The sequence below is a fragment of the Eretmochelys imbricata genome, chromosome 7 (genome assembly GCF_965152235.1).
Source record: "Eretmochelys imbricata isolate rEreImb1 chromosome 7, rEreImb1.hap1, whole genome shotgun sequence".
NCBI classification, from domain to species: domain Eukaryota; kingdom Metazoa; phylum Chordata; order Testudines; family Cheloniidae; genus Eretmochelys; species Eretmochelys imbricata.
In genome coordinates, this window is record NC_135578.1 from 41,273,330 (window position 1) to 41,294,544 (window position 21,215).

The following is a 21,215-nucleotide window of genomic DNA, read 5'->3' on the forward strand; positions in this document are numbered from 1 at the left end:
TTCTGGACATTTTGGCTAATAGCCATTAATGGACCTATCCTCCATGATAGTCTCGAATTCTTTTTTAAACCCGGTTATAGTTCTGGCCTTCACCTCACCCCCTGGCAACAAGTTCCACAAGTTGACTGTGTGAAGTACTTCCCCTTCTTTGTTTTAAACCCACTGCCTATTAATTTCATTGGATGACCCCAGGTTCTTGGGTTATGTGAAAGAGTAAATAACATTTCCTTATTCACTTTCTCCATACCATTCACGATTTTTTAGATTTCTATCATACTCCCCCTTAGGCATCTCTTTTCCAAGCTGAATAGTTCCAGTCTTTTTGGTCTCTTCTCATACAGAAGCTGTTCTATACCCTTAATCATTTGTGTTGCCTTTTTTGTATCTTTTCCATTTCTAATATATCTTGTTTGAGATGGGGTGACAAGAACTGCATGCAGTATTCAAGGTGATGGATGGGTGTACCATGGATTTATATAATAGCATTATGATATTTTCTGTCTTATTATCTATCCTTTTCCTAATGGCTCCTAACATTTTGTAAGCTTTTTTTGATTGCTGCTGCATATTAAGCATATGTTTTCAGAAAACTATCCAGGATAACTCCATGATTTCTCTGTTGAGTGGTAACAGTTAATTTAAACCCCACCATTTAGCATATATACTTGGAATTATGTTTTCCAGTGTGCATTACTTTGCATTTATCAACACTGAATTTCAGCTGCCATTTTGTTGCCCTGTCACCCAGGTTTGTGAGAGTCTTCTGTAACTCTTCACAGTCTGCTTTGTACTTAACCATCTACCCCTCAAGAATTGGACACAGACACACCCCTGCCCAATCTTCCTTCCGTTACTGCCACAAACCAAGAACCCCTAAGAACCAGGCACTCACAGTCTCCCCTCCAAGGTCCTGCCTGCGGCCCAGGCAACCCATTAACCCCATCAAGAGCTGGCACATGCCCCCTCCCACGCACGCACCCCTCCCTGCAGTCACTACTAAGGTGCAGCGCTCCCCTCACCTCCCAGGCACAACCCCCTCATGCTTAGTCCCCACCCCAACAGCTGGTACCACTGGGGGGGGGGTCACTGCACCAAATCCCTGCGAGTGGATAGTCAGCTGAGCCCCCCCTGCACAGCACCGCTCCACCCCACCCCCGGGTAACCCGCCAGACAGCCCGGCTCCCTGCACTCACCAGTCGCCTCGCCCTCCACGACCCCAGCCACTGGCCGGCTGGGAATGATGCAACCAAAAGAAAGCATGACAGGAAGCAAAGGAACACGCCTGCCTGCTGTATCCAATCACCGCGCTCCATGCACAGGCCGCAACAAGGCAGCCTCTGATTGGTCAAGCGGGTCTCTTGGTAACTGTAAATCATGGGGGATGTGATGGCAGGAAGACTGAAGATGTAGGGCGAGGGGAATGAGTGTGTGCAGAAGTGACGTGACGTGACTTGTGTTGGACCCACGCCTGGGTTTTGCAGGGGCGTTTCTTGGGAGACCGCACGCGTGACAGGGAGAAATAGGCTGGTGCTCGGTGCTGCACCCGAGTCTGTGGCGTGTTGACAGCCTCAGCCCTTACATGGTGCGTGTGGGCTCGGCGCAGCGGCGCTGAGTTAGAGCATTTGCACGCTGGGGCTCTCTGCATCTGCAAACCGCGCGCTCCCAGCTTCAGACACGGAATCCATTTTAGACGACAGATCTAATTCAATTGAGGGCTCTGCTCTGCAGGGGGGATAGCCCCCACCCGCACACATACCGTGTGTACCCCCGAAAGCTAGGCCGGCATAAGAGGCACCCGATGTATACAATATAGTTTCAACTGGTTTAGTTCCATCCGTCTCTGCTTCCCTTCTCTCTCCCCCCTTCCCCGTCTCTCTTTGTTGTTTTGCTCGTTGCTGTTCTTTTCATCCAAATTTTGCTCTCTCCGTCCTGGTTTTTTTTTTTGTTTGTGTTTTTAAATTACTCCTACACATACACTGAATTGGCCTGCCTAGAGCACAACGAGTGTGTGCAAGAACCAGTTTCTTAGACAGGCTTGCTATTTAGCAAATGGTCATACAAGCCACAGAGACACAGAATACAATAAAATACAAGCCTTATTTGGGAAACTGGATGTTGAGTCTCTGAATGCCAATTTAGAGTGGAAGTTTCCGTAACTTCCCTGCCTGCAAGCAAATCACTTGTGACTTTGGGGATTTCTTAAGATTACCTACAAGAGTGCCTCTTAATTTTATTTTTTCTCAGTATTGATACTAGGTGAATGGAGATCAGTACTCCTCAAAGCCACCAAATAATTGGCAAATGGGTGAAGCATGAACAGTTTTTCAATGGTGAATTGTGATGGAAGAGTGGTAGGAATAATCTAAAAATAATGAGGTCCAATAATTTTATTCACACTGACAGTGTACTGGTTGGTGAGGTATCCTTAATGTATGGTGGGTTATTAGAATTGCCTGTTTGATTGAATTGATCTAACTTAATAGGGGTCCATGGGAGGAACAAATAGGAAAGCAACACAACAGATCTAAATGAGCACTTACCAACACTCACTAGAAAGATAATGTGGCAAGCTGTTACTTTCAAGGATCCTGTCTCTGACAAATTGCAAAAGCTAGGACCTGGAGATCAAAAGAACAGTTAAAAAGCCGTTCTCTGGCGAGCTAGGGGGTCGCTTGTCAGAAGCTATCTAGGGAGACAAGCTGATATAGACAGACTATAGGTAGTCAGTCTCTCTAAAGAAGTTGGGCCTTCCTAGTTCCAGGAAACATTAAGTCTTAGGGAAAAGTAGATATGACTATAGTCTGTTATTATTTTTAAAATGGGTTTTCTCAGAAATGCTTTGTTCTAAAAAATTTAATACTTTGCTTTAAAGAGGCTGAAACCTGTGTGGTCATTGTATATACCTCTGTGATTGTTCTTGGAAGGAACAAAGCTACGTGGTCTTTTCCAAATCACGTCTGCTGAAGTAATCACAGTTTATCCGATTAAGTGAGCTGTAGCTCACGAAAGCTTATGCTCAAATAAATTGGTTAGTCTCTAAGGTGCCACAAGTACTCATTTTCTTTTTGCGAATACAGACTAACACGGCTGTTACTCTGAAACCAGTTTATACTAGGGAACTTCAACCCACTGCCCACTCTGATAGTGGGAAAGTCATGTAACTCCACCCAAGATAGAAGTGAAAGCCTGAGGCCTGAGAAGGTATGCTCAAATAGACCAGGAGGGGTCAGAGATGTAGTTAGGCTAGTAACTGTGAGGCAAGGAAATTGCAATTGTTAGAATTTGTAAAAAAATAACCAAGTAATGTAAGGGTAAAAGTGGTTATTATGACCTCGTGGTGATTTTGTTGTAAGATCCACAATCTTGTCCTCACACCTCACAACAAAGCAATACAGACACTAACATTTGAAATACTACATTGGATTTCATTAGCTTTATAATATTGATGAGGCTAATTATTAAAATGTTTCATGTAATTGGAAGTAAATTGCTGCTAGCTACCTGTGCAATTAGTTCTGTGCTGTATTGGGATTACTTCAGCATTTTTCATTGTTGGTGTCAATGACTATGTAAGAAATTAGTGCTCCACCGTATATAATAAATAGGGCCCTACCAAATTCACAGTCCATTTTGGTCAATTTCAAGGTCATAGGGTTTTAAAAATAGTAAATTTCATGATTTCAGCTATTTAAATCTGAAATGTCATGGTATTATAATTGTAGGGGTCCTGACACAAAAAGGAGTTGGTGGGGGGATCACATAGTTACTATAGAGGGGGTTGCGGTACTGCTACCCTTACTTCCGCACTGCTGCTGGTGGTGGTACAACCACAGCAACCCTTCTTCTCTATTATTCCTGGCCATCCTTCCAAGTTCATGCCACCTTACATTCCTTAACACAGCCCTATATTCCATCTCTTTATGGGCTGCTCCTTCTTGGCCTGGTGGTCTCTCTACCAGTTCCCTAGCCCATTTCTCCTAGGCTGCACCCACTCTACCCTTCCCTCCCTAAACTCTGTTCCTGACAGTCTTCCCTGCCAAATCCACTTGACATGTCCCTCAGTGACTATGCTTCAGCTACTTCCAGCTCCCTTCCAGGTTAAATGATCTGGAGAAAAGGGTAAACAGTGAGGTGGCAAAGTCTGCAGATGATACTAACCTGCTCAAGATAGTTAAGACCAAAGCAGACTGTGAAGAACTTCAAAAAGATCTCACAAAACTAAGTGATTGGGCAACAAAATGGCAAATGAAATTTAATGTGGATAAATGTAAAGTAATGCACACTAGAAAAAATAACCCCAACTATACATACAATATGATGGGGGCTAATTTAGCTACAACTAATCAGGAGAAAGATCTTGGAGTCATCATCGATAGTTTTCTGAAGACGTCCACGCAGTGTGCAGCGGCAGTCAAAAAAGCAAATGGGATGTTAGGAATCATTAAAAAAGGGATAGAGAATAAGATGGTGAATATCTTATTGTCCTTATATAAATCCCTGGTACGCCCACATCTTGAATACTGCATACCGATGTGGTCCCCTCATCTCAAAAAAGATATACTGGCATTAGAAAAGGTTCAGAAAAGGGCAACTAAAATGATTAGGGGGTTGGAACGGGTCCCATGTGAGGAGAGATTAAAGAGACTAGGACTTTTCAGCTTGAAAAAGAGGAGACTAAGGGGGGATATGATAGAGGTATATAAAATCATGAGTGATGTGGAGAAAGTGAATAAGGAAAAGTTATTTACTTGTTCCCATAATATAAGAACTAGGGGCCACCAAATGAAATTAATGGGTAGCAGATTTAAAACAAATAAAAGGAAGTTCTTCACTCACCACACAGTCAACCTATGGAATGCCTTGCCTGAGGAGGTTGTGAAGGCTAGGACTATAACAGGGTTTAAAAGAGAACTGGATAAATTCATGGAGGTTAAGTCCATTAATGGCTATTAGCCAGGATGGGCAAGGAATGGTGTCCCTAGCCTCTGTTTGTCAGAGGGTGGAGATGGATGGCAGGAGAGAGATCACTAGATCATTACCTGTTGGGTTCACTCCCTCTGGGGCACCTGGAATTGGCCACTGTCGGTAGACAAGATACTGGGCTGGATGGACCTTTGGTCTGACTCAGTATGGCCATTCTTATGTTCTTACCACTAACTTCTCTCTCACTGTATTCCAGTTCCCACCCTACCTCAGGCTCCATCTATCTAACTAGAGTTTTTTGTTTTTAATACTGTTGAGAATTGTAATTTCTCTGTCCAAATATTCACCACTGCTCTCCACCCACCAACCAATGTTATAATATTGGCATCATCCACTGATTGTGAAGTATGTGAAAATGTTGCACTAAAGAGAAAAAAAAGTGGAAAGTGCCCTTTATTTACACATTTATTACCTATAAAATAGAAACATATATTCAAAACTCATTTGCAGCAGGGCACATTGCTAATGTTTTAAAAACCACTAGGAAGCACTATATCTCCACATTGATGAGGGAGTGACTACATAATGCTTTGTTTCAGAGTACCAGCCGTGTTAGTCTGTATCCGCAAAAAGAAAAGGAGTACTTGTGGCACCTTAGAAACTATCAAATTTATTTGAGCATAAGCTTTCGTGAGCTACAGTTCGCTTCATCGGATGCATGCAGGAGAAAATACAGTGGGGAGATTTTATATACACAGAGAACATGAAACAATGGGTGTTACCATACACACTGTAACGAGAGTGATCAGGTAAGGTGAGCTATTACCAGCAGGAGAGAAAAAAAAACGAAACAAAAAAAAACCTTTTGTAGTGATAATCAAGGTGGGCCATTTCCAGCAGTTGACAAGAACCTGTGAGGAATGGGGTAGAGGGGCGAGGGGGAATAAACATGGGGAAATAATTTTACTTTGTGTAATGACACATCCACTCCCAGTCTCTATTCAAGCCTAAGTTAATTGTATCCAGTTTGCAAATTAATTCCAATTCAGCAGTCTCTCGTTGGAGTCTGTACTGGACAGTCTCTACGTAAAAGAATAAATGGACACAAATCTAACATCAAGAATTATAACATTCAAAAACCAGTCGGAGAACACTTCAATCTCTTTGGTCACTCAATTACAGACCTAAAAGTGGCAATTCTTCAACAAAAAAACTTCAAAAACAGACTCCAGCGAGAGACTGCTGAATTGGAATTAATTTGCAAACTGGACACCATTAAATTAGGCTTGAATAAAGACTGGGAGTGGATGTGTCACTACAAAAGTAAAACTATTTCCCCATGTTTATCCCCCCCTCGCCCCCCCCGCCACGTTCTTGACAACTGCTGGAAATGGCCCACCTTGATTATCACTACAAAAGGTTTTGGGGTTTTTTTTGTTTTTTATCTCTCCTGCTGCTAATAGCTCACCTTACCTGATCACTCTCGTTACAGTGTGTATGGTAACATCCCCCCTGCTCTCCTGCTGGTAATAGCTCACCTTAAGTGATCACTCTCTTTACAGTAAAAAGAAAAGGAGTACTTGTGGCACCTTAGAGACTAACAAATTTATTGGAAGTGAGCTGTAGCTCACGAAAGCTTATGCTCAAATAAATTTGTTACTCTCTAAGGTGTCAGAAGTACTCCTTTTCTTTTTACATAATGCTTTGTAAGGCTGTTAATGGTTGTGCATACCTATGTGCACTTAAATGTGAAATCAAGCTGTTTTCAACTACCACCACCATTTTTACATTCTCTTTTTCACTTTTGTTCCCTAGATTTGAGACTAGGAATAGGAAGTTTTCATCAATGGCCCTTTCTCTCTGAAATTTGTTTTCCCTATTTATCTAACAAGGCCTGAGTTGTTCGACCTACAGGGCCTAGTGCAAAGCCCATCAGTTCAGGCAAGTTTTTGCCTGAGGCAGTGATAGTGGGTCTGTTCTGCCTTGAATTTGAAATCTGAAGTTAAATCTATTTTATCTGTTATATTTTATGTTTGTCAACCAACTTAGAAGCAGGACAATTTGGAGGAATGCATGAGTACTTGATTGAGTCACAAACTTTTTAGTTATCCTCACCCTCAAAGTGAATTGTGTTTGGCCTCAGAAAAGCACTTTGTCTCTGTACATCAGCTTCCTCATCTGAGGAAAATTAGAGTAATATACACTTACAATACTTATTGAACTTGTTGAAATAACTAGTTAGCTAACATCTGTACAATGCTTTAAAGACATTGGGCAAAATCATTCTTCCTTTGCTCATGCAAATTCATTGACTTTAGTGGGACTGTTCACTTAGGAAAGGTAATCTGGATTTAGTCCCTCCTCAAATGCTATCCATGGGCTAATTTTATTTTTTAAGATACATATATGTGACCAGACATACACGTAATAAGTGCACTTTTAGAAATCAATCAATAAAGCCTAAATGTTACCATAACATTCTTCACTGTCCTAAGTGTGTAATTACAGAAGTTGCATCTTTAGATAAATATGACCAAATACGACTTTTACTTAGGTTAGTTTTCTCTTCTAAATGGTGTATGCCTTTAGAAATTGGTTTCTTTTAGGGCTGTCAAGTGATTACAAAAATTAATTGTGCAGTTAAACAATAATAGCATACAATTTCTTTAAATATTTTTGGATGTTTTCTACATTTTCAAATATATTAATTTCAATTACAACACAGAATACAAAGTGTACCGTGCTCACTTTAAATTTATTTTTATTACAAATATTTGCACTGAAAAAAAACAAAAGAAATAGCAGTTTTCAATTCACCTAATACAAATACTGTAGTGCAATCTCTTTATCGTGAAAGTTGAACTTACAAATGAAGAATTATATACCCAAAAAAACTGCATTCAAAAATAAAACAAAACTTTAGAACCTACAAGTCCACTCGGTCCTCTTCATCCAATCACTTTGACAAACAAGTTTGGTTACAATTTGCAGGAGACAATACTGCCAACTTCTTGTTTACAAAGTCACCTGAAAGTGAAAACAGGTGTGCGCATGGCACTGTTGTAGCCGGCGTCACAAGATATTTATGTGCCTGATGTGCTAAAGATTCATATGTCCCTCCGTGCTTCAACGGCCATGCCAGAGGACATTCGTCCATTCTGATGACGGGTTCTTCTCGATAACAATCCAAAGCAGAGCGGACCGACGCATGTTCATTTTCATCATCTGAGTCAGATGCCACCAACACAAGATTGATTTTCTGTTTTGGTGGTTCGGGTTCTGTAGTTTCCACATCTGAGTATTGCTCTTTTAAGACTTCTGAAAGCATGCTCCATACCTCATCCTTGTCAGCTTTTAGATGGCACTTCAGATTCTTAAACCTTGGGTTGAGTGCTGAAGCTATTTTTAGAAATTAATGGTACCTTCTTTGCGTTTTTTTCAAATCTGCCGTGAAAGTGTTCTTAAAACGAACTTGCGCTGGGTCATCATCGGAGACTGCTATAACATAAAATATATGGCAGAATGCGGGTAAAACAGAACAGGAGACATACAGTCCCAAGGAGATCAGTCACAAATTTAATTAAAGCATTTTTTTTTTAACAAGCACCATCAGCACAGAAGTATGTCATCTGGAATGGTGGCCAAAGCATGAAGGGGCATACAAATGTTTAGCATATCTGGCATGTAAATACCTTGCAGTGCTGGCTAGAAAAGTGCCATGCAAATTCCTGTTCTCATTTTTAGATGGCATTGTAAATAAGAAGGCAGCAGTATCTCCTTTAAATGTAAACAAACTTGTTTGTCTTAGGGATTGACTGAACAAGAAGTAGGACTGAGTGGACTTGTAGGTTCTAAAGTTTTGCATTGTTTTCTTTTGAGCACAGTTATGTGACAAAAAAAATCTACATTTGTAAGTTACACTTTCATGATAAAGAGATTGCATTACAGTAGTTGTATGAGATGAATTGAAAAGTACTATTTCTTTTCTTGATCATTTTTACAGTGCAAATATTTGTAATAAAAAATAATATAAAATGAGCACTGTACACTTTGTGTTCTGTGTTGCAATAAAAATCAATATTTTTGAAAATGTAGAAAAACATCCAAAAAGATGTAATACATTTCAATTGGTGTTCTATTGTTTAACAGTGCGATTAATCACGATTAATTTTTTTAATCATGATTAATTTTTGAGTTAATTTAGTGAGTTAACTGCGATTAATCGACAGTCCTAGTTTCTTTAACTCACAGTTGACAAACACAATTTAAGCAGTTATGTTAAAGTAAACTCTGTATTAGTTCCTGTTCTAAAGGAATTTTAAAACAAATTACTAGTTAAAATAATACGTATTTAAGCAATATTAATAAATTATATTTTTCCACTTTGATTGAATATAGCATGTGTCTGGTCAATTCTGCCCTCACCTTTTACTCCTGTTGCTCAACTCCATTTCTCCTCCCACAACTACCTTTGGCTTGCCTTTGTTCATTCTCTATCTTTTTTATCTTTCTCCCCCTCTTCTATGTCTACACTATGAAATTAGGTCGAATTTATAGAAGTCGATTTTTTAGAAAGCGATTTTATAAAGTCAATTGTGTGTGTCCCCACTTAAGACCATTAAGTCAGCGGAGTGCGTCCACAGTACCGAGGCTAGCGTTAACTTCTGGAGCGTTGCACTGTGGGTAGCTAGCCCACAGTTCCCGCAGTCTCCGCCACCCATTGGAATTCTGGGTTGAGATCCCAATGCCTGATGGGGCAAAAAACATTGTCGCGGGTGGCTCTGGGTACATGTCGTCAGCCCCCCCCCTTTCTCCCTTCCTCCCTCCGTGAAATCAATGTCAGACAATCGTTTCGCACCTTTTTTCCTGGGTTACCCATGCAGATGCCATACCAAGGCAAGCATGGAGCCCGCTCAGCTCACCGTCACCATATGTCTCCTGGGAGCTGGCAGACGTGGGACTGCATTGCTACACAGCAGCAACTCATTGCCTTATGGCAGCAGATAGTGCAGTATGATTGGTATCCATCCTCGTCGTCTCATGGGTGCTCTTGGCCAGCCTCAGTGAGGTCACTCGGGGTGCCTGAGCAGACATGGGTGCTCCTGGCAGATCTCGGTATGTCAGGGGCGCCTGGACATAAATGGGAGTGACTCAGGTCAGTCTCTTCTTTTAAGTTTTGTCTAATGGAGATTCAGTCCTGCCTGGAATATTGGCAGAGGGATAGCTCATTGATTTAAGCATTAGCCTGCTAAACCCAGGGTTGTGAGTTCAATCCTTGAGGGGGCCATTCTGCCTCAGGCTGCTCTCCCAGCCAGCAGCACCGCGAGCACCCAGGAGACGATCATAGCTAGCAGTCGTACTGCACTGTCTGCTGGTGAGCACCCAGGAGATGACGACAGCTAGCAGTCGTAGTGCACTGTCTGCTGCCAGCCTACCCCTTGCTCCTCCCTTCATGAAAGCAATGGTCTACAATTGTTTTGTGCCTTTTTCCGTGTGGGCGCCATATTGCTGTCAGCATCGTCATCCACCTGCCGCTTCCGCTGCCACTCTGCTCTTCTGCTCACGCCACACCACGGCAAGCATGGAGCCCGCTCAGATCACCGCAGCAGTTGTGACTGCTCTAAACACCAGGCGCATTATCCAGCAGTATATGCAGAACCAGAACCTGCAAAAGCAGGCGAGTAGGCGACGGCAGCACAGTGAGGAGAGCGATGAGGATGAGGACATGGACACAGACTTCTCTCAAAGTACGGGCCCTGGCAATTTGGCCATCCTGGTGGCAATGGGGCAGGCTCATGCCATGGAATGCCTATTCTGGACCCAGGAAATAAGCACAGGCTGGTGGGACCGCATAGTGTTGCAGGTCTGGGATGATTCCCAATGGCTGCGAAACTTTCACATGTGTAAGGGCACTTTCGTGGAACTTGTGACTCGCTTTCCCCTGCCCTAAATTGTCAGAATACCAAGAGGAGAGGAGCCCTCACAGTTCACAAGCGAATCGCGATAGCCCTCTGGAAGCTTGCAATGCCAGACAGCTACCGGTCAGTCGGGAATCAATTTGGAGTGGGCAAATCTACTGTGGTGCAAGTAGCCAACGTGATCACTGACCTGCTGCTATCAAGGGTAGTGACTCTGCGAAATGTGCAGGTCATAGTGGATGGCTTTGCTGCAATGGGATTCCTTAACTGTGGTGGGGCGATAGACGGAATGCATATCCTTATCTTGGGACCGGACCACCAAGGCAACCAGTACATAAACCAAAAGGGGTATTTTTCAATGGTGCCGCAAGCACTGGTGGATCACAAGGGACGTTTCACCAACATCAGTGTGGGATGGCTGGGAAAGGTACACGACGCTCGCATCTTCAGGAACTCTGGTCTGTGGGAACGGCTGCAGCAAGGGACTTACTTTCCAGACCAGAAAATAACTGTTGGGGATGTTGAAATGCCTATAGTTATCCTTGGGGACCCAGCCTACCCCTTAATGCCATGGCTCATGAAGCCGTACACAGGCACCCTGGGTAGTCATCAGGAGCTGTTCAACTACAGGCTGCACAAGTGCAGAATGGTGATAGAATGTGCATGTCGACGTTTAAAAGCGCGCTGGCACAGTTTACTGACTCGATTAGGCCTCAGCAAAACCAATATTCCCATCATTATTACTGCTTGCTGTGAGCTCCACAATATCTGTGAGAGTAAGGGGGAGACGTTTATGGCAGGGTGGGAGGTTGAGGCAAATCACCTGGCCACTGATTAGGCGCAGCCAGACACCCGGGTGGTTAGAAGAGCACAGCAGGGCACGCAGCACATCAGAGAAGCTTTGAAAACCAGCTTCATGACTGGCCAGGCTATGGTGTGAAAGTTCTGTTTGTTTCTCCTTGATGAAAACTCGCCCCCTTGGTTCACTCTACTCCCTTGTAAGCCCCCCTTTTATCACCGCTTGCAGAGGCAATAAAGTCATTGTTTCAAATTCATTCATTCTTTATTAATTCGTCACAGAAATGGGGGGATAACTGCCAAGGTAGCCCAGGAGGGGTGGGGGAGGAGGGAAGCACTGGGTGGGGTGGTGGAGGAGGGGAGGATGGAAGGACAAGGCCACACTGTACTTCAAAACTTATTGAATGCCAGCTTTCTGTTGCTTGGGCAGTCCTCTGGGGTGGAGTGGTTGGGTGCCTTGAGGCCCCCCCACCGCATTCTTGGGCATCTAGGTGAGGAGGCTATGGAACTTGGGGAGGAGGGTGGTTGGTTAGACAGGGGCTGCAGCAGCGGTCTGTGCTCCTGCTGCCTTTCCTGCACCTCAACCATACATACATATGGAGCATATCAGTTTGAGCCTCCAGTAGCCTCAGCACTGCATCCTACCTCCTCTCCTCTTGCACCTCCCTCCTCTCCTCACGTTCATTTTGTGCTTTCCTGGACTCTGACATTGTCTCCCTCCACGCATTGTGCTGGGCTCTTTCAGCGTGGGAGGACTGCAAGAGTTCAGAGAACATTTCATCGCAAGTGCGTTTTTTTCGGCTTCTAATCTTTGATAGCCTCTGGGACGGAGATGATACATGGAGCGATGAAACATTTGCAGCTGCGGGAGGGAAAAAAGGGAGATTAGTCTTAAAAAAAGAGACATTTTAGAGGACAATGGGTAGACTCACAGTGAACCAAGCTGTTAACATTACATAGCATGTGTGCTTTCTTTACAAGGTCGCATTTTGCCTCTTATATCAAGGGCCTGCCAGTATGGTGTGAGAGATCACACATGCAGGGCTGGCGTGCAACAGAATTTGGCTTGCAGGCAGCCATGGTAAGCCACAGTCTTTTGTTTTCTTTAACCTTCCTAACATGTGGGAATGGTTTCAAACAGCAGCGCCCTCATTTCACATACAAAGCACCCATTGGGTTGGCCCTTTAAAATGGGTTGGCCATTTAAAAGGAAGGGCTGTGGTTTTCGGGTTAACATGCAGCACAAACCCAACTAACCTCCCCCCCCAACACACACCCAATTCTCTGGGATGATCGCTTCACCCCTCCCCCCATTGTGTGGCTAACAGCTGGAGTGATTTCTGTTCAGCCACAGGCAAACAGCCCAGAAGGAATGGCCACCTCTGAATGTCCCCTTAATAAAGTTCCCCTATTTCAACCAGGTGACCATGAATGATATCACTCTCCTGAGGATAACACAGAGAGATAAAGAACGGATGTTGCTTGAATGCCAGCAAACACCAGGACCATAAACTGCCATGCTTTGTTATGCAATGATTCCAGACTACGTGCTGCTGGCCTGTCTGGTTAAAATGTCCTACCACGGAGGATGGAATAAGGCTGCCCTCCCCAGAAACCTTTTGCAAAGGCTTTGGGAGCACATCCAGAAGACCCTCACTGAGATGTCCCTGGAGGATTTCCACTCCATCCCCATACACATTAACAGACTTTTCCAGTAGCTGTACTGGCCGCGAATGCATCCCAAGTCATCACGGCAAATTAATCATTAAACACGCTTACTTTTAAACCATGTATTATATTTACAAAGGTACACTCACCAGAGGTCCCTTCTCCGCCTTCTCGGTCCGGGAGCCTGCCTTCAGTGGGTTGGGAGGATACTAGATCCAGGGTGAAAAACAGTTCCTGGCTGTCGGGGAAAACAGTTTCTCCACTTGCTTGCTGTGCTTCAATCTCCTCATCATCATCTTCCTCATCCCCAAAATCCACATCCCTGTTGCATGAGAGTCCATTGACGGAATCCATGCACAGGATTGGGGTAGTTGTAGGGGCACCCCCTAGAATGGCATCCAGCTTATCATAGAAGCGGCATGTCTAGGGCTCTGACCCGGAGTGGCCATTTGCCTCTCTGGTTCTTTGGTAGGCTTGCCTTAAGTTTCACGTGGCACTGCTGTGGATCCCTGTTATAGCCTCTGTCCTTTCATGCCTGTGGAGATTTTTTCAAATATTTTGGCATTTCGTCTTTTTGAATGGAGTTCTGATAGCACAGATTCATCTCCCCATACAGCGATCAGATCCAGTACCTCCCATTCGGTTCATGTTGGAGCTCTGTTGCGATTCTGGGACTGCATGGTCACCTCTGCTGATCAGCTCGCCACGCTGGTCAAACAGGAAATGAAATTCAAAAGTTTGCGGAGCTTTTCCTGTCTACCTGGCCAGTGCATCTGAGCTGAGAGTGCTGTCCAGAGCGGTCACAATGGAGCACTCTGGGATAGCTCCCGGAGACCAATACCGTCGAATTGTGTCCACACTACCCCAAATTGGACCCAGCAAGGTCGATTTCAGCGCTAATCCACTCATCGGGGAGGAGTACAGAAACCGGTTTTAAGAGCCCTTAAAGTCAGAAAAAATGGCTTCTTAGTGTGGACGGGTACAGGGCTAAACCAATCTCATGCTGCTAAATCTGACCTAAACTCATAGTGTAGACCAGGGCTCAGTCTTGTATAGTTTATTCTCCTCTTTCCCCTCACCACAGCTACAGTAAACATATATAAGCACCCCAATCTTGCTGTCCTTACTCATGCCCACACGGTAATGAAAATTATTTTGACTGAGTACATGGTAGTTATTTTTGTGGTAAATAATGTATCTTCAAGACTGGGGACAGTAGAGAAGTCACTGTCATGTGTAAGAAGACAAAGTTAAATGCTAACTGTTTAAACAGCCCTTACGCCACACTCTGGTACTAAAGTTCAAAATGCTCCAACAATCACATGGTTGTTCAACAGTTTGTTTGAAGTTGTCTAAATAAAGGCAAAAATCTACTAATAAATACAAAGCCCAAGGCTTTCAAATTTATGTGCCTAAAATTAAGCAGCTAAATGCATATTTAAGCTACTAAATTAAGTTACCTGATTTTCAAATGTTAAACATCCACTGCTCCTCCTGACTTAAATAGTTGCTCAGCACTCCCTAAAAATCAGACCAGTAATATCTAGGTGAAAAAACAATTAAAGAGGTGGCCAAAAGGTGTAAGCAAAGCTAATGGGAACATTTTGCTCACTCCAGCTATTGGCAGATCCATCTGGCATAATCTGTAAGTATTTTAATTAATACACGGGGTTACTAAATTGCATTAAGGAACAGGATACAAACAGTTAACTATTTGAACACTAGCAGAGTTCTTGAGATGACAGTTTATTTGCACAGCCCTTAAATCCTCCTCCTCCTCCCTAACCCCCCACCCCCACCCCAAAAGCCGATAAGAAGGGGGAGGGTCAGGGTGTCTGTCTGCCAGCGGGGAGAGAAGGGGGCTGGCTAAACATGATGGCTGTAAACAAGGGCTGTAGAACAAGTCTAGCACGTCCCTTGCGAACGGATCCTCCCCACTCCTCCACTCCGCCCCCTTGTAGTCAAATAGAAATTGAATGTGTATGGACTGTGCTGCCGCAGGCCCCTGCAACTCCTCCCTTCACTCCTAGCATATTCCCCTTGCTACTGCTGTTTCGTGAACGAGATCAATCTTGTGTTCGTGTTCTTTTTTTACACTAAAATACGCAATTTTATCCCGGACCTTTCGAAATGAGGAAGGGTCTTCCTGATCATTTCTCTGCAGCTTTTAAGCCGAACTTCGGGCCGAGCCCGCTAAAGAGTGTTAGACAGACTTGCCCTCGGGATATTTTTAAAAATCCTTTGCCTTTTTCTGAGATGTAAAACGCACAGGATCTGTTACAATGGTTTCGGTGGCAAGAGGACGAATAGCTTCAGTGAGCAATGTGTAGGGATCTCCCAGAGTCCAAACAGCTGATGTTGGGGGAGGGGCGGACGTCTTGGACGCCCACCAATAAAAACAAACAAGAACCCACAGCTAAAATGCCCACGATCAATCACCCACCCCACCCCTCTTTCCTCAACTTTCAGTGGCAGGATGGCCGCTTCCCCTATCTCCAATTATTGCTGGTGTACCACCCAGACCGCACATGCAAGGAGTTACAAGGGGTGGGGAAGGCTGAAAAGAGTTTTCACACACTGTCCCTCCAGCATATCAACCTTTTGCAAACACAGCTGCAGTGTGCAGCTAGACCCAGGGTTCCCCTGCTAGCTGTCTCTCCTGCCAGTTCGCAGGCATTCACTTGCCTAGGCACCACCCCGTCTGTTCCTCTGAGCAACACGCCACTCAAGCGCTTGTTTTGTGCTTCCATCGGCCGTTAAGCTCTTTACGTATTCGATGCAACCAAGGCAAGCTCGGGGTGGAGCTGCGCAAAAAAATCCGGGCGTAGGCGAGGGTTGTGCATGGAAATCACACAGAATAACTCGCCTGGAGTTGGGCCAAACCACTATTGTGTAAATGCAAAAAATGTAGGGGGAGAAGCAGAAAACACCACCGACACCCCATGCAGACGCATTCCTCCTTGCCTGACATGCAGCATGTCGGTTTTGCACGTCGATGCAAGGGTTTGGAAGGAAAAATTATTCGTTGATGCACACACCCCCTCCACACTGGCTGCTTTTGGACTGCTCCATGTCCTGTACATAAGGGGGTGTGAACTGGAGAAACACTAAAAAAGAGCAAGCAAAACGCGGAGGGTGGTGTGTGTTTGTTTTCTCGGGGCTGTGCAACTAGACAGTGAACGGCAAAGAGCGTCCGACGCGAGCTCCCTGCTTCTCTCCCCTTCTCCTTTTGTCAAACACACCCACAGTCCTAGGCAGTTGTTATTCTGTAGCGGTTTGCACCGGAGTAACAATCTGCTAAAGAAGAAGGCGAGATAATCTCTTCTAGGCAGCAGCCTAAAACTGGTCAAGCTGCCCCACAGCCTGCAGCAGCTCAGCCAGGCTATGCACTGTCAAAGGGCTCTGGTCAAGAAAAAAACAGAGCGGATTGTGAAAAGGTAGAGGCAGCAGGAAAGCCCCTTTGGCTGGGGGGAAACCGCAGTGCTTTACAAACCAGCAACGAACAAGCCAACCCAGAAGGGGGGGAAACGCTAAGAAGAAGACGACGACATTGAATTTGCTTCTTTGGGGGTTGTTGGCAGCTGTCCAGGGCTGCAAAGAGTATGTGAGAGGGTTACTATGTTGAGAAGAGAAGAGCTGATCACGTGTGGCACAGGAGCCAGGGCTGCCCCCTGGGAGCCTGCCAGGGCTGGGAAGGAGGAAGAGGTGCCGGAAGCCTACCAGCAGCAGCTGAAGGAGGGAGCGCCCCGGAGGGGCTGCAGCAGGGGTCGCTGGCACCACAGCTGGCGTGGAAGGACCCCCGCCTTCTCCAGGAAGCTTTTGGGCAGTAGGACGCACGCCCATTACCAGCAGCAGCACTGCAGGGTCTCCCAGCGGTGCTATCGGCCCACCCGCCCCAGGGTGCTGCTCTCTCTGCGCCCCGTCAACATGATGGGCAAGCGAGCCCCGGGCATGCGGGCCCCCCGCAACACCAACCAGTTCCTGATGCGGGAGAAGTACCAACTCATGCACCTGCGGTCGGACTCGGTGGGCACCGAGAGCGGCGGGTCGGACAGTGAGATGGACCCGCTGGACATGGACTCTTACCTGGGGGTGCTAGAGAACTCCCGGGGGGCGCTGATGGACTTTGCCGAGGATCCTCGCTCCTCCTCCTGGTCTCCGCCCGCTTCCTCGGCCGCCACTGACTCGGAGCCCTCTTCGCAGCAGCAGTTGCGGTTTTTCGGTGGCGGCTTGGCGGACGTGCACCAGGAGGAGAGCTTGCAGTACTTCCCTTCCGAGGACGATGTGATCGAGAGCGAGATATTCATGGAGAAGGACTTCCATGAGTTCTGTAGCAGAATTGCTTGAATTGGGGGGTATCTATTTATTTGATACAATTACCCCCTTCCCACCACCCACCCCTTCCTCCCGTTGCCTTTTATACTTGGCTGGGTTATGCGGGCGATCGTATCTCCGGGTCACAGCTGGATCCGGTCGAGCTGGGTATGTGGATTCTCATGGGTAAAATGGTTTTCCAAACGTTAAGTTCATCTGTTGGCATTTGAACCTCCCCGGGGACGGGGGGAGGAGGTGGCGGGGCATTTTGCCCCCCCCGGGGGGGGGAAGGGACATGGGATTACATACTAGGCCTTGTTTGTTGGAGCGCTTTATTTATTTTACCGCCACCCTTTTGCGTTGTTGTCAAGCGGGGCCACGTCATTTTATATTAAAAAAAAAACCACACGCTCTGGATCTTAAATAAAAGGAACTTTTGTAAATTAAAACAAATCTACTGTGCGAAGTGTGTGCGCTCTCTCTGGGAAAATGTGTCCAGTACTAAGAGCGTCGTCGTGGGGGTGTGGGGGGGTCTCCTGCGTAGGTGTGCGGAGTGTGCGCCTTGCGGAAGGAAGAACGGGGAGGAGGAGCGCGCGGTTTGGCGCAAAGGAGGAAAAGCCACCGCAGCAGCGGTTTGTTTCTGCTCCCGTTGGCAGCAGTGGCACAAAACACACTCCTTGGCTTGCTTCAGCGAAGAGCTAGAAGTGGGATGGGACAGTAACGTAATCAGCTCCTCCGCTCAGTGCAAGGGGCGGGCCACAGCGAGGGGGGACCATGCCTGGTAACCACCAAGGGGGAGCCTATGGAGGTTGCAGAGTACACGGGAATATGAGCATGGTTACGATAATCGCATTCATCATACTTAAGGTTAAGATTGTCACAGTTATTTTTAGTAAAAGTCAGGGGCAGTACACGGGAAGCTCACAGCCTGAGCCTCGCTGCTCAGGTCGGATTGACAGCCTGAGCCCCGCTGCCTGCAGGGGGGAAGCTGATAGCCAGAGCACAGCTGCCCAGGGCAGACTAGCAACCCAAGCCCCACCGCCCGTAGCATTGCCAGAGGCGTCGTCCTGGTTTGGCCAGGGGTCTCCCAGAACTGGGCTCGATCTCCCTGAGGGTACTGAAGCGAATCCGGGAAAATTTAGGCTGCTAAAAGTCTGGCAGCGCAACGGGGCTAAGGCAGGCTCCCTACCTGCCCTGGCTCGACAAAGAAGCGGCTAGCATGTCCCTGTGGCCCCTCAGCGGAGGCATAGCCAGGGGGTCTGCATGAGCTGCCCCGAGCCAGAGCACCCACTCCGCAGCTCTCAGTGGCTGGGAACAGGGAACCATGGCCTGTGGGAGCTGCGGGAGCAGTGCCTGTAGGCACTTGGCCGCCCCTGAGACTTGGAGCCGCTGTCAGACATGCTGTCGTTTCCGGGAGCTGCCCAAGGTAAACCCTACCTGGCTGGAGCTACACCCTAAACCCTCTCCTGCACCAAAACTCCCTCCTGGAGCCTGCACCCCTCACACTCTTCCACACTCCAACTCCCTGTCCCAGGCTCAGCCTGGAGTCCCCTCCCACACCCAAACTCCCAGAGCCCGCACCGCCCTTCTGCACCCTTATCCCAGGCCCAACCTGGAGCTCCCTCCCACACTCCAAACCCCTCAGCCACACCCCCCAGCCCAGAGCCCCCACCCCCTCCCACACCTCAACCGCCTGCCCCAGCCCGGTTAAAGTGAGTGAGGGTGGGGGAGAGCGAGACGGAGGGACGGGGGCTCGAGTGACCGTGGAGTGGGGCCTCTGAGAAGCAGCAGGGCATGGGCATTGCCTCGGAGAAGGGGCGGGGCAAGCCAAGGGTGTTTGGGTTTGTGCGATTAGACAGTTGGCAACCAGCCACTGAGGGCATACTGACAGCGAGAGCCTCACCACCCAGGACGGACTGACAACCTGAGCCCCGTCACCCGGGGCAAGACTGACAGCCAGAGCTCCCCCTCTTGGGTGGGAGGAGCTGACAGGCAGAGCCCCGCCGCCCAGGGGGAGATGACAGTTGGGGATTGGTTGGGGATTGGTCCTGCTTTGAGCAGGGGGTTGGACTAGATGACCTCCTGAGGTCCCTTCCAACCCTGATATTCTATGATTCTATGACAGACCAAGCCCTGCTGCCTAGGACAGACTGACAGACTAAACCTTGCCACCTGGGTGGAGGGAGCTGACAGCCAGATCCCCACTGCTCAGGGCTCATCCTGCTGCCCGGGGGAGGGGCTGACAGCGAGAGCCACACCGACCTAGGTTTACAACCTTTGAAATGGAAAAAAAAGGCATGCACCCCCACACACAAAGCAAGCCTGACACAACCCCAACAGCAAGCTTCGACAGCTACTTATAGTAATTAGAGAAAGAACACAGAGATAAGACTGATAACATCATTTTCTTACTTAAACTGCAGAGGTGGGAACACTGCCCATCTTTAGCTGGACACAGAAACCTTTAACATTAGATATCCCAGTGTATTGTGATAATAATGCAAATCTTTAGAGCCACATACCCCCCCCCCCCCCCCCGCAGATTAAATTATTTTTCTAGCAACTGGCAAAACCATTAAAAAAATGGCCAGGCTGGTCAAATACAGGCCATGTGGTAATCCTTTGCCGCCCAGGGCTCACCCTGCCACCCGCTGACAGCCCTAGTTCCATTGCCTAAGGCTGACAGCCAAAGCCCTGAAGTTGCGGAGGTCACAAAAAATCACAGAATCCGTGACCTCCATCACAGACTTGTAGCCTTAATCATACCGAATGTGAAATGGTCAACAGGCATTTTGCTGTGAGAGTGAACCACAGAACCAGACCAGAAACATTATTGATCGTATTTATATCATGAGTCAGGGTGAGCACGACTGATGGTAACATGGGGGTGGGGAAAATAAAGCAATAGATATCTTTGCACTCTCAAATTCCAGCCATGAATAGTAGGGAGGAATGAATGTCTACACATCCCATTTTCCCCATTCTCACACATGGGATCAGATGTGAGACATATTTTAATATGACAGAGAAAAGACAAGCCCACGTGTCAGAGGACTGGTCATACCCCAGTCCATTTGCAGCTATTAAAAATATAATAAGCACCAGCAGCAAACAGGGACTCTAAACTGAAATAGCACTGATTTTTATGATTAATAAATATTGCTTGTCTAGACCCTTTTTACATCTAAACACAAAAAGGAAAACTGTTACCCACATACCAGCCCTCATCTTGTTTTCTGGCTCCCTAAGGATAAAATGTTTAATTAACAGTGCAGTTGGAAGTTAAGAAAACAAGAAACCAAAACAAGAAGCAGAGCTGGCCTTCTACAATAATAACATGGAAGACAGAGGCATCTACCAATTTTTGGTGGGGGGAAAGGAGAAAAATGAGATTAAACAATTCTACATGTTACTGGAGATCAAAACTCCATGAGGTTTGAAAAGCTTTTCCTGAGCTCTTCCGTGGCATTGCACAGCTCAATGCAAGGCTCAGTGCGCACGCAAGAATGTTCAATAGAAACACAGCAGCGAAGGTAAACAGTGTAGCCTTTGATTCTGAAGCTTTTTATTATCCCCTTCGTTTTAAGGAGGGCA

General features: G+C 46.4%; 1 protein-coding gene across 1 annotated transcript in view; it reads right to left on the bottom strand.

The window, feature by feature from the left end:
• Positions 1-17,683, bottom strand: part of IARS1 (isoleucyl-tRNA synthetase 1) — a 212,228-nt gene extending 194,545 nt beyond the window's left edge. Inside the window, exon 1 of the mRNA XM_077820953.1 lies at positions 17,394-17,683. The gene's annotated coding sequence lies outside the window, so the exon portion shown is untranslated. The remainder of the gene's footprint in view (positions 1-17,393) is intronic.
• Between the last annotated feature and the right edge of the window lie 3,532 nt (positions 17,684-21,215).